This window comes from Lissotriton vulgaris, chromosome 6, assembly GCF_964263255.1.
Source record: "Lissotriton vulgaris chromosome 6, aLisVul1.2, whole genome shotgun sequence".
Lineage (NCBI taxonomy): Eukaryota > Metazoa > Chordata > Amphibia > Caudata > Salamandridae > Lissotriton > Lissotriton vulgaris.
Window position 1 is genome coordinate 1,820,313,949 of NC_141694.1, and position 13,238 is coordinate 1,820,327,186.

The window sequence follows — 13,238 nt, forward strand, 5'->3', positions numbered from 1 at the left end:
TAGGTTTGTCCAGTACCGCTCACCTTAGTTCCTCCAGAAAATGGCCTTTTTCCAATAAATGCTAATTAAGCTTAGTGGCTTGTTTCTTACACCTGATGGTCTTTCCTAAAGGAACCCTAACGATGTGCAACATGTGCTTTTGAGCAATCCTGGGATAAGAGAATATTCCACTGCTCCTATGGTCCTCTCCTCTAGTGGGATGGTAATTTACTTTAACATTTTAGTCTCTTATGTTTTAAATAAGCACACAGAACGCAACGAGTGCAGTTATGCTTGTGCCTGAAACTTGTGCTGAGCGTTTTGTGGCACTGTTGAAATGATAGCATTTCAGCATGGGAAATTGGTGATGACATGCAACATTGAAAAGCAACATAATTATTCTCTGCTTTGTTAGTAATAGAATAGCCTATTTTGCATCTGCATAGCAAAAATGTATAACTCACCGAAACAAATGAGAGGGTAATGAGGGGTGTGCGAAAATTAGAGTATTGCCTGCTTAATGGAAAAAATACATATTGCATGACAGGTGACCTCAGTGAGTATTCTTGAAATTACATTTTAAAAACTGCAATAAACAAATCATTTTCTTTTCTGTTCACTTTCCTCTGCTCACATCTCCTTAATCACATAAAGAGCCAGCAGGAATGTTATCGTCGCCATTTGTAGGATTTTATTTTTGTACACTCTAAATGTGGCAGTCACAAGGGGAATCCACAGAAAGTGTGTACTTTGTATGGTCCCTACAATGGTGGGGAGCACCCTGTGTTCTTTAAATACCCCACACACAAAAAGGACCCTTGGCGTCATGCTTCATCATAGGGGTCTTCTCATCCCTCTACGAAATGCCGCGTGCTACTGACCAACGACTACGCGGGAGCACTGATGTAAACTCTATGTGTGGTGCGTGACAATATTTAATATCACGTGAGTAGTGGGTTCATAAGTGAAAAGTGCTTGAATAATACAAATTAAAAAATACCTGGCACGTGAGGTCTAAAAAGACTTTTAATGGGCCTCAGTGCTGGTATTGTTAAAAGGGTGTGTGGTGGAGGCTTTTTGTATTTAATGTACAATACCTCTCATGTACGTCTACATGTTTCGAAGCAACAGCTTCTTCTTCAGGTCGGGGTGTACAGATCCCTACCTTACTCACGTCAGAATGTGAAATGTGAACACTATATGTACACTGAATGCGAGGAATAGACTAAATGTGCCTATTTATTTACTAGTTGCTCATAAGTATTTACGTTGAGAACCTGTAAAAAGAGACCACACAATGAAAAAGAAATATACATGTGGTATTTTAGTAGTAATATCCTGCATCGTCCAATAGTGACCTGAAAAGTGAAAAAAAACACTCTCTAGATACATTAGGTCATCCTATTATGGTGCAGTACCCTGTAAAAAAAGGATAAATACTAGACAAACAAACACAAAACATAAATCACACACTCTAGTCCAAAATCCATTAGTTGTATTGGTAGTCAGAGATTTTTTTTAAACTGAGGTAGAAACCTTGGTAAAGAAAAAATGCATACTTGCTACTATTAGCTGAATGGCATCGTGAGCCTAATCCGGAGAAGTCACATGCTTCCTAGCAATCTATAAAGTGAGGTAAGAAACATACAGTCTTGGTTCGTAATGGTACTCACTTCAATAGATGTTTTCAAAGTCTCGTGGCCATTCCATCGGCTATGCCGTACTTACAAAATCACGAGGTACTCACTGCCCCAACTGTCCCATCCGCGGCTCCGTGATTTGAATGTGGAGCGCGGCGGGCACAGCTTAAGTACTCTTTTTTAGTTGGATGATTTATAATTCATTCCATTGAACCTTGCGGTGCATCATAGAGATCGTGGAGAAGCGTGGCTCAGTGGTTAGAGGCGGCAGACCCGGAAGCTGAGATCGGCCGTGGACCAGGGTTCGATTCCCCGCCTCGGCGGGTCTTGGGCTCAAAATTCCACAGGAGTCGACAATTCTCGCTCCGGTGCCTACTCGACTCACGGGGTCACACTCTGCGACTCTGGGCAATAGCTTGCTTAATCTCCACTACGGCCCCTCGCGGCGGGATGCCTGGCTTTCACCTTGTGGATACCCGGCCGGGATATCTCACAGGGGAATACCAGGACGGGTTCCCTAAGCAAGCGCCTTGGGACCCCTGGGTTAAAGTGCGCTATATAAATCGAAACACATTTACATTTACATTTACACATACCTAATACGGTGTTTCCGGGCTGTGAGACATTCACCCTTCCGCTTCTGTGCCGAGTGCAGGACAGCATTTCTTTGCACATGTGTACGCTACCCAGCACTTTCCAAACTTAGTAGGGCGGATAGATAAAAACAGTGCTCTTTCGCGTATTTGCGTTTAGCAGATACTATTCCTTGAGATAGGGCGTATGTGTTGTAGTACTTGAAAAGTTGTTTGTATCAATTAGGAGAGGATTAGCGCGGTGCATTGAAAACAGATCGCTACATGGTGCGAGTTGATGTGCAAGCGCTTAAAAAGATTTGCTTGAAAAAAAGAGTTGTGTCATTCATATGAGGGAGCACTATTGATCAGGCCCACCTAGTGGAATGATTGTAAATAGACTGACAAAAGGGACCCATGCAACCCCCTAGTTAGATTGTAGCTGATCTGTCAGATAGTACTAAAATAACAAAGTACAAGGTCATCATTATTAGGTGCGTATTCCACCAGTGGGTATGTCAAAACCTGAGTAATGGTAGGTGGGGAATGAATAGTAGTACCTCAGGATAGATCAAAGTGGGGAGCGACATGTGTTGACCACAGATATACTTACTTCAATTGATTCCATAGGATGTCATCATTGAGGCCCACAACATTGGTCCCCAGACGAAACTCCCAGCATTGCTCTTTCTCAAAAAGCCCAAGTTCTGATGGTAAGTATTCTATTACCGTCCACATCAGATCATTCACTGTGTGTATTTCAGATAAAAAATGGGATGCCATTTTTGTAGTGCTCTTTTTACACCTGATGTTGCTTTTGTGTTCTCCAATTCTGATCTTAGCGGGTCTTAATGCCATGCCAATGTTTTCAAGGCTGCATGGGCATGTCATCATGTACACTACATTCCGGGTATTGAAGTTGGTGATTTTCCTTTGTTCCCATTGACTTCCATTGCATAATTTCAGTTGTCTACTCTTCTTAGTCAGGTGGCAGCTGCTACAGTTGCCACAGGAGTGGTGCCCATGGACCCAATGCACAGTGGCTTGATCAGGGTGATTGGTCCATGGTTGAGTGTGGTCAAGGATATCTTTTAGGTTCCTTCCCCTCTTGTAAGCGAAAAGAGGTTTTTCAAGGTAAAGATCGCCACATACAAGGGTCCTCTAGTGTTTATTCCTGATTTTGGAAATCAACATGAGTATTTTCGCTGAAGAAGAAGCTGTTGTTTCGAAACATGTCGACGTACATGAGAGGTATTGTACATTAAATACAAAATACCTCCACCACACACCCCTTTTAACAATACTGGCACGGAGGCCCATTAAAAGTCTTTTTAGACTTCACGTGCAAGGTATTTTTACATTTTTATTATTCAAACACTTTTCACTTATGAGCCCACTACTCACTTGATCTCAAATATCCTCACGCACCACACAAAGAGTTTACATCAGTGCTCCAGCATAGTCATTGGTCAGTAGCATGCCGCATTCCATAGAGGGATGCGAAGACCCCTATCATAAAGCATGACACAAAGGGTCCTTTTAGTGTGTGAGGGGTATTTAAAGAACACAGTGTGCTCCCCACCATTTTAGGGACCATACAAAGAACACCCTTTCTGTGGATTCTTTATGTTTATGAAAATTGTAGCCGGGGACACCAAATACACTTCACTCTCCACTCCCCCTGTTGTTACATTTATAGTCACTGGGGAATGACATACTGCTAAAGATGATGATGGCTCACACCAGGAGCCTATATTTGCATCACTATGCAGTTAAAATTTATAGATTTTACCTGTACAGTGGTTGCGCTGTGCTTGGGAACTATGTTGTTTTTAATATAAACTTAAAAGGGACTTACATTCCGCCTCCTCTCTTTCCTAGCTTCTCATTGGTTCCTGTGAGTGCCACTTACCTTTCCTCCATTTTATTTGGCAGTAGCATATTTTCATGCATTTATCAATGCTTGTTTCTCCTCCGCTTCTCTTTTCAGTTTCCCGCTGCCAAAATACTGTTCACATCCGTTTTGTTGGAACTATATTTTCATAAAGTTTTGTCTTTTACTTTTGCAGCATATTTATATAACAATTTATCACCTGAGAGATTAAGTGATTTGCATAAAATCACAGGATGTGGTGTGGCAGCACTGAAGAGACTCGAACCAAGCTCCTCAGCCGTGAGTCAGCCGCTCTGGCCACTGGGCCACATCCTTTACACTCCTGTGTTATTTGTCAGGGAGCTCTTTTCTTCTCCCAGCCCTTTATTCATTACATAGGCGAAACCGATGCATATCCAATGCTTGTTAATTTCCTGTTTTAAAGGTTTTCAAAATTTAAATTGAATGTTAACAAAATGCAAAATAAAGTGCAAAGGGGTGGAGAAGTGTTCAAAAGCTGGGGCGAAGAGGAACAAGCGGACGAGGGAGAAAGGAAATGCATGCATTACCATGCAGTGCTCAATGCAAAATTAAAAAGACACTATGTCTCAATTTGTGTTTAAAGAAGTACTGCCTCTCTATGAGACTGCATATGTTTTCTTGCTTTCTCTCTCATGTGCTGCTTCCACTCTAATCACTGCCTCCTGTACTCTCCTGTAGCTCCCACCTCTCTCATTCCCGACTCATCCTTTGCTTCCCACCGTATTATTTTCTTCACTTGTAATATATTGTTTCTCTCACCTCAAACTCCTCTGTTGCTACTTCCACGTTCACTTCTCCCAGATCGGTCCCCACAGCCCCCTGCTTTGCTCTCCTCTCCTCCCTTTACAGGTCTCTAAAATAGAAAAAAATTCCAGTAATACTTTTTCGGAGTGTCTGCAGCTTCCATTTCTAATTGTTCCCACCATTTAGAAAAGCTCTTCTGCACACGTTTAAATACATTTTTGTAAAGTCTAATTTAAGTCAATTTTGGACTATTTTAAGTCAAAGTTTGATTTTACACCACATACTTTCATTTTGGCTTCAGGTTTACAAGACTGTAAGTGAAAGGATTTGTTTTAGATTTAAAATATGGTTAGTCAGAGATATTCACGTCCATTTTCATTACTGTCAATTCAAAATGCATTTGGTGGTAGCATTCATAGTACTTTTCTGCCTTATCTAGTGAAAGTCATTCTTTCAATACTGTTTTTCAAACTCATTTGAGCAATCTTGGGTTCATTGTTGAATGGAAAATATGCTCAGCTATTAATTATTCATTAGGATAAAAATATGACTCAAAGGTGGACTTGACTGGTGCTACTAACATTTTATATGGAAGCCAGAGAGAAATCAAACTATTTAACTTCTTTACCAGATCTGACCTTAGCATATAAATTGTGCAGCTGCAAATTCCATCATTCAATGGGTTGTGTTTGTGAGTCACTGGCGGGATTGTTTTCAGGAAGTGAACCAAGTACATCCTGTTTAATTGGCAAAGAGGCTTCTTCTCATGAATTTGTGTTCTGGCTGGTCAAGGTCACTGTTACCAGCTGGAGGTTGAGCTGTGCTAGGTAGGATAACTCTACTGTGAGCAATGCCAGGGTCATGTGCTCTTATGGCTGAGATTGGTACCTGGACATTGGAACCCAGGGATTGAAGGAGCAGATTCCAGCCGGCATCTCCATTCCAACTACTGCCATTCCCATTATCGGAGTCAGAGTGGGAAATACTATTCTGGAAACCAAAGTCCAGGGTTCAAAATCCTCCATGCGGGCGTTGATTCCAGAATGGACAGGGCAGTGTCACTTTCATACCCACCATGGAAAACAGATCTGTCCAACTCCTAATGCGAGCCTTAGTGTATTAACTATGAGACTACCGAAAGGTATGTTCTAGGCACCTTCTAGAGGGCATTAACATGCCATAGTGGCCCACCTCCCAAAATATGCCCCCTTGCCAGAGGGAAGGGTATAGCATTAAGGTGAAGAAGAAATAACTCATGGTGGTGCCCACAGGTTTATTCAAAGCTTACATAAAATGTATGCTGTTTCTTCTTGAACTTATGAAGCAGTGCCAGTTTGAGGATAGTTTGGGGTGGTTTCATAAGTACCTTTATATAACCAAAGCAGCAAAAGATCACCACCTCATGGACCTGGCATATCTCCATACCTCGTCTCCATGTCACTGGATTCAGAGGGTTCTCCTTTCTCCAACTGTCTGCGAATTCTGGTTTCCAGGCTTAACTCCTGACTGTAGGAGTCAGTGGCGGTTGGTGAAATCTGAAAGTGGTGTGCCAAGAAGTTTGAGATGTACTTCAAATGGAAAACAGCATCTCTTTACTGATCCTCTTTTTATCAGTTCTTAGATTTAAGTACTTGAATATAGCTGTGCGGCTGCACTCCCGGGCTCACGTTTCATTATCTGCCTAACTTGGTAAAAACTGTTTCACCCTATTTTTCAGTTATTATTGTGAGCTTCCAGCACAGCTGTAAAAAGAAAAGCAAAATGACTGACAGACCTGTGTGCATGTTTTTCATTTAAAGTAGGGCACCGCAGCAACAACAAACAAGCATCGGCATAGCCAATAGGTCTCGCTTTTGGGAACTTATAAGTATTTCATTATGCAGCACAATATCCTTGGTGCAATAACACCAACTGTTGCATGGCTAAACAGGCCCCAAATGAGAGACCTATTGGCTATGCCAATGCTTTTTGCATATGCAAGAACACATGGCAACCGATAGCAGCCCACCAACAGCTCTACCCCTGGATGAAGCAGTGGTACACTCTGCATTCCAGGTGCGCCTAATGATGGCTGTTCAGGGCAGAACATTACTGTGGAATTTGAGGACTTTGGAAACAACATGCTAGAACTGTAGAAAATAAGTTTACCAACAGCGATTAAAGCAAGCTGACGTGAAATAAGGAATTTAAGTTAAAAGGGTAAAATGAAGCAGCTACAATTGAAGGAGGCGAGGGAGTCACCACTACCGAACCAACCATTTCATGCTCAGAATTAGATGATATGGTGCGTTTCCCAACAGACTCCCCCAGGAACTGTGTTTTGCTAAAATACCCACTTGCCCTGATCTAAAAAACAAGGTAATAGTGTTTTTAGCAACATTAGGGTTTATAGCCTGCGACCATTGTACAGACCACGTGCACGGGGCTCAACTCAACACACCCACCGACAAGCCCCCCTCCGAGCTGGAGTACCCTATAAAACCTAACGAGGTGAAAACGTGTAGGCATGGCAAATTAAATGCACAGAGGGCAGACGGCCAAAGAGTGTACTTGGCAGTGAGGTGCGAGTAGGTTGGACAATGCCCGCCGATGAGGGCCTTGTCAAGAGGGCACAGGGGAGCTCTCGACGACCAAGAAAGCCTGGTCCAGCTCGAAGTGCTGCTTAAAGCCATATGCATATTTGTTTTAGGCCACGAGGAATGGACATTTGAGAGACCTCTCTGAGTTGCAGACTCTTACAATACCTCCAACCCTTGCAAACCCAGCAGCCCCAATTTACCCTGCCACGCAGGGCCGGTCCTAAAACTTCTGGGGCCCCGGGCGAAAGGGAAGATGTGAGGCCCCTGTAATTTGCATGTAAAATCCAGCCGCGGACAGCATGACTCGAGGGTGGGAGCTCTCACGGGGGTTCGCGCGGGGGTTAATTTAAAAATAAAATAAACCTACCTTTCCAGGTCTCGCGTCATCTCTGCTCCTGACATGATCTCCTTCTTTCCTGCCTCTGGCAGGAACAGGAAGCAGGCAGCCTCCCTCCCCTAAGCCAAACACAACGCTGCAGTGGCAGCATTGTGATAGGGTGGGACGCCGACCAGCCAGGGGCATATGGGGAAGCCATTTTCTCCGTGTAGGGTGCATTGCTGCCTACATGGAGAAAGGCCAGAGTGTGCATGACTGCTTTGGTCGGCCCCAGGGGGCTGACCAAACAGTCAGGGCCCTTAGCAATGGGCAAGGCACTCCTCCCCTGCCCTAAAGCAGACCCGCCCGCCCCCAACCAAACACTTCTGCTTTCTCGCAGTGCGAGTAGCAGAAACATAAAATGGTATTTTTTAGTATTTTGTGTTTCTGCTTCTCACACCGCGGGAAAGCAGTGGGGCTACGTTATTCCGCCCCAGTGGAGGATCTGCCCTTGTTAACATCACAAGAAGTGACATTACAGAAAGTGACATTGCAGGACTATTGATCTTATTTGGCATCCCTGAAGAGACCTAACGTGGATATCAGTAACATGGACAAAAAAATAAATATACAAATGAAATAAGTCCATATATTTTAAAACTGAATTAAATGGATTACATTGGTCACATTGGATGGAAAAGCTAGGAGCAGGTCTCACAAAGATTTTTATTATTTACTCCTTGTCAACTGAATGTTTCCAGATGAGTGCATGATACCATTTCCAGTTCTGCCTCATAAAGGGGGGAGATCCTGTGAGGTAATGAGGGGCGGGATCATTCAAAATATAAAATGACACAAGAGAAAACCTCTCACACCATGGATATAATTGCAAATTTCAAAAGGCTCCATTATCTTTCTGTGCCATTATTGTGCTACCTTAGTATGACATTAATACTTCGTAATTTGTTTTAACGTACATCCTCTCATCAGTATCCCACACGCACATGCTAAGAGACGTAGGACAATCTTTTTTGTGTGAGGGCTCTTTACTCGCATATAGTAAAAAATTACAAGACACCGTAGCAAACACATAAAGATTGTACATAAATAAACAAAGACTTAGAACGATCAAGAACACTACTAAATCATACATTGACTTGAAGGTATGCTTCAGATTCAAAGGGTTTTCAAATCAACGTTTTTGATCTGGTGTTAGAACATTAGGAAGTACAAGTGGCTGCCTTTAGAGCTGGTAGAGCCATGTGCAACAATGTTGGTGCCCCCCAATGACTCACTCTGTCACAGATTCCCTCACTACCACCCTTTAAACGTGCCCCTCAAGTCTCCTTAACCACATTCTCGCTCGGATGCATTTAATTTGATTTACTGCGCCTCTGATACCAGTGTAGGGTGTCAGAGAACTTTATATCAGACATTACATAGAGACAATCAATTATACGAGTGTAAATCACAGTAGGTAAAGTAACATAAGACAAAGGACTAGGAGTCACATGACAATCATACTAGTAGACTGTATAGTTTAATAGTGATTGATTTGGAGAAACACAAACTCTGAATTTAGAACGTAATACTATGGTTGGGGGTTCTCTTTAATAATCAGAATTGATTTCTGTCCAAATGAACCCTTTTTGCAACATTAGGATAATCAAAGACTGGGGAAAAAACCATATCACTGTAATTTATACCTTGGAGTTTGCATGCAGCTCTTAGATGACAGTTAATAGCTCATTGTTCTATGTTAGGAATTTGACTTATAAACTGCAAGTAACAGTAGGGTGTCTCCGACAAAAGCAGTAACCCACTGGTTTATTTACATTATGTGGACTTGGTGATGTGCATGGTATGGAGAACCGCAGCCTTAAGGCCCGGCGGCGCAGGGTACGCCTAAATCCCCGGGGTTCACCTGCCTTATCAAATACAGAAACACAGACTCTTCGTCTGGCGTAGAAGCTGAGATTTATTAGCTGCAGCTAGTACAGTGGTCTTAGAAGTCATCAATGCAACGAGGTTCAAAAGAGACTGCCACTTAACTCCGTGGCGCACAGGTTTATATACAGTATAATACAATGCCAACAGGCAATTTCACAAGAGCATGAGCTATGGGCAAACGTTAGAAACATTGTTTTAAGACTAAGGCAACTCAAATTCCCGGTCTCGTTTGTCACTCGACCTCTTAAGTAAATTACAAATGAATCCACATTATTCAGTTTACGAGCAAAGAAAACACACAGGTGTGTGTCGCAGGAGGACAGTCATGAAACAGGAGAATGCAGGTGACATGTAGCGAAGGACAGCAGATAAGATAAACTAAGGAAACAATGGTGTGAACCAACATGTAGTCCAGATGGGGATTAATCAGCTCAGACAGGAATTAGTGTACTCGGCCGGACTCTGACACTCACTAGTAAACATTAGCAGAGAAGTCACCTGACACGCAAAGGCAGAAACGACAAAAATATCGCGTTCGCCAAGCTGCCTGAGTGAAGGCAACACAAAATGGTGGTGATCACAAAATGGAGGGTGAGTACGAACGAATCCGTAATTTTCAGAACCTCAGACCCTCCTTTTGCCATTACTCAGGCAAAGACAAACCAAATAACGCTAATCTGAGTCAGAGTCAACACTGATGTTAATAAAATCCTCAAGTTGTTGTTACACCATCATTCGAATATTCTCTGTCTTCTGAGTAGCAGATTGTGGAACACACAAAGTAGCCAACAGGCCACAAACTGCAGGACCACATTGAACACACGCACAACAAGAGAATATGACGGCTAAGATTGCTCCAAGGAATGTTAAGATCTTCCATTCCCAAGTAGACAATATTCCCCAAATCCATCCCATAAAAGACCAATCTCCTTCGTCTTGATGAATCGACTCGGAGATCGTATACAATTTGGAAATGGCTTGGTATACTGCCGGAGCGTCGTCTGGAATATAAATGCAGCAACTAGATCCGATCAATCTACAGACACCACCTCGGTCTGCTAGGATGACGTCTAGTGCAATTCGATTCTGCAATGTCATATGACGGTCAGCCTGAAGCTTTGCTGTAATGTTACCTATTGCACCTGTAGTAACATTAATAGTGGTCTCAACCACCCGAACCAGTTGTCTAATATGCCTACTGTTAATCATCGGACCCCAAAAGGGAAGGAATCCTTTAAGGAAGTCTCCTCCCTCTTGCTCTGCTGTGTCTTTAGCATCAATTACACCTCTGCAATGTCTAGTTTTGTGATGGTATGACGGAGACGTATATGTAGGGGGAAGGAGAAAAGCTATGTAGCAAGTTCCACAGAAATTGGAAGGAAGCCAAGTATGGGCTCGGTCATTGCAGACAAAATACGTTCCTTGTGACGGAACTAATGGAGGAAAATCAAGGAATGAGAAGAAATATGTATATGTGCATTTCTGCTGTATGTCAGTTTTCTTGCTATTTATTTGGAGACAAAAATTACCTTGATGGGGGACAGTCCATACTGGAGAAGACTCACCCTTCTTAGTCTTGTCTCGAAGAATAGAGACATAGTGGGTAACATTCCATCCATCGTAAGCTTTCTTCTCATCTAATGGAATCTTACTCTCCTCTACGATTTTGTCCATTATTACTATGCCTTTTATCAGGGAACTATGACTAAAATCTAGTCCAATCCCAGAAGTTCTTATAGGGCTTCTAAGTCTGTTGTGGTATGCGGCTGAGAACATTGTTAAATAGGCCCAAGCTGAACCTTCGTAGGAAAAAGGAAGAACCAGATATGGCATTCCCTTTTGCACATTATGTGGCATAAGACCGCACACCCAACAGTTAGTCATGTTAATAGCCAACTGATGTTGGTGCAGCAGCTGAATGAACGTATTGTTCATATTCTCGGCTCTCCTAATCTGCTCATGAGGGGGTAGAGTATGCGTTTTATGTGAAAGGACAGAAAGACGAGAAGGCAAAGAGGATGTAGAATTAGCAACATTTCTGGTTTGCAAAGTATGAACAATCCATCCTGTGCAAGCTAATAAAATACATAAAATCATCAAAACACAAAAAGTTACGCCAAAGCGACTACGTAACAATTTACAGTACTTGATTCGCATTTCCTTCTTCCTGTTTTCCCTATCTATGGTTGTTGCGCCATCCATCTTTGTCTAAAAAAAAATGTCGCTCACGGCACTCTTCCTTAATCACTCAGCTATTTATTTCTGTAAAACCTGAGGCACTAGCCACTTACTAAGAGGTCAAAAACCAGGTTACAGTCTGAGACTCCTACCGTGACCCTGCGACGGAGACAGATGGGACATCTAAAACTAAAAGAAATTATATCAACAAGGAAGGAAAAATACGAAGAGTTCAAAAAGGAATGTCTTTAAATAGGAGAATGTTCACAAAAAAATTCAATTCGTTTTATTGACTCTGGGTCTTAAATCATAACGTGTTTTGCTCGGCACAGTCTGGTCCTGGAATAAAGCTTCTGGATTTGTAGTGTCTATCCGACAATGCAAAGGCACAGCAGCTTGAAGAATGTCATCATCCGCTTTTTCCGACTGAGTCCCATAGATTTGAGCGTCACTGAAGGGAACGAAATGAGGAATAGCTGCAGTGTCCGATTCTCTCACACCACTACGAATCCACTGGTCAAAGGGCAACAGCAGTGGAACTTTTTTACAGTGCACGCCGTGGACCCAATTGCGCTTTCCCACCACTTTGACCGCTGTGCAAGTGACGAGCAGGACTTGCGTAGGGGTGGACCAGCGAGGCTCCAGATTCTTTGTCCGTTGAAAATTCTTTACACAAACCCAGTCTCCAGGTCAAATCGTATGACCTGGGTCTGGGGGCCTCAGGCAAAACACTTTGCACTTGTTGACAAATAACTCTCAATTTAGTAGTCAAATCGTGCAAATAGTCAATCAACAAAGTATATAGTATGTCAAAATATCTTTTGGGACGAGGGACACCCCAAACATTTTCCGGGCGTCCGAATACCACCTCATAGGGGCTAAGTCCCATACGAGAGTGTACAGTAGTTCTGGTCGATAAAAGAGCTAGGGGCAAAGCATCAGGCTAAGCAAGACCAGTGCTAGCTTGAATCTTAGCCAACTTCATGTGCCATTGTAACACTCAAACAAGCCTGCTGATTGTGGATGGTTTGCCGCATGGAATTTCTGCCGTATACCAAGCCCAGAACAGACTTTCTGCATAATCTGGCCCACAAATTAACTTCCATTGTCACTCCAGACAATGCACGGCAAACCAAATCTAGGGAAGAATTCCTTTATTAGCACCTTAGTAGTCGACAAAGCAGTATTATCTTTCAAGGGGTAGGCCTCTATCTACCGGGAAAAGGCACATACCACCACCAGAGCATACTTGAGGTTGTTGCAACGATCCATATGAATGTAATCAATCTGCAACACCTCAAAAGGATATGACGGAGGGGCAAAATGACCTGCTGGAGTTGGGGTACCCTTTCCTGGATTATGCAT